The sequence below is a fragment of the Schistocerca serialis genome, chromosome 2, assembly GCF_023864345.2.
Source record: "Schistocerca serialis cubense isolate TAMUIC-IGC-003099 chromosome 2, iqSchSeri2.2, whole genome shotgun sequence".
In the NCBI taxonomy this organism is placed as follows: domain Eukaryota; kingdom Metazoa; phylum Arthropoda; class Insecta; order Orthoptera; family Acrididae; genus Schistocerca; species Schistocerca serialis.
Window position 1 is genome coordinate 734,212,772 of NC_064639.1, and position 1,493 is coordinate 734,214,264.

Here is a 1,493-nt window from a genome sequence, read left to right on the forward strand (position 1 = left end):
TCAAATAATTAATTAATCAACAAATTTTGTGACTGGTAACGGTATCTGAAAACTTTTTCATATCTAAAGTGCGTGTAATGATTTGTCCTTTTAACTATACTGTTTATTTACATATCACAGTCAGTACACACCATGTTCTTTCCCTAAAAATATTAGTAATTATTGACTTCAGTTATTCTCTGAACCTGTAGAAACTCTACGTCTTACTACAATGTCCATCAGGTACGAAGCTTCTTGAGTTTCACGTAATTGCTAACTGCTATTAAAGTTTTTTGGAATATCTTCTATTCTCCTTTCCACCCTCGAATTATCACCAAGAGAACACTCTGTCCACTCTTCAGTTCTCATTCCCCAGTGCTGGATTTCTTTAACATGCCCACCTCCCTTGTACCATAAATAATGGAAGCCTCCAGGCAGAGTTTATCAAACAGCTCTGCAGCACAGCCATTACATACAGACCCCTCAACAATTTAAAATACGCGTCAGTTTCTTTCAAAACCAGCTTCACCTTTTACTGTATCGTTAAATCATACGTTTAGTACTAATTTTATCGATACAGTACAAATTACTGCTCCGTCACGTTTTCATTTCACTAAATTTCATACAAACCGCAAACTGAAACGTGTTTCCATTCCCAACTCACAGCTACAATCTCTTTTGTCTCCTTCTTCCTATTTCTTTTAAACACAGACTACGTTTAATCCTATCTGGTCATAGCATCTAACAAAAGTACATACAATGATGGATTACATTATGTAAACTTCCATAACAGTAACATTTCTTTTACAAGCAACATCTTTACAGAACAAAATACACTCGAATTAATCTCAACTGTACGAACAGAAATAGTCAATAAATATGAAAATAACTTACACTCGAAACAAAAATATAAGGAGAAGGAAGAGATTAGTGTTTAATGTCCCGTCAACAGTATCACTAGAGACCGATCACAAGCACGGTTTAGGGATGGAATGGAAAAGGAAAACGGCCTTACCCTTTCAAAGGAACCATCCTGGAATTTGCCAGAAGTGATTTAGGAAAACCTAAATCAGAATGGTATAAGTGGGTTTGAACCGTCGTCCTTCCAAATGCGAGTGCCTGGTGCCATTGTACTAACCATACGCCACCCCGCTCGGTAAAAAAAGTTAATCACAGTACAGTATGCCACGGATTAACCTATTAACAAAATTTCCGCATCATCGTACGCAGCTATCATTGAAGCAGAGAATGGTAGGGAATCATTCTGGTGACGGGGTGCGAACTGAGAAATGCTATGACGTAAATGACTTTAACAAGAAGAGGGAATAAACAAAGAACCAGCACTTCTGGTATGGCGAATTGTTCACGTGCTGATGTCGTGAGCGATTGTGGAAACTAATTGAGTAGGTTACAATGCTACAAGGTGTTGGACTTCCACGTCTCATCAAATAACGTACAAATTGATGGGTTGAATATTTACAGTAGGATAGGCGGCGATCTATGTCACACTGACG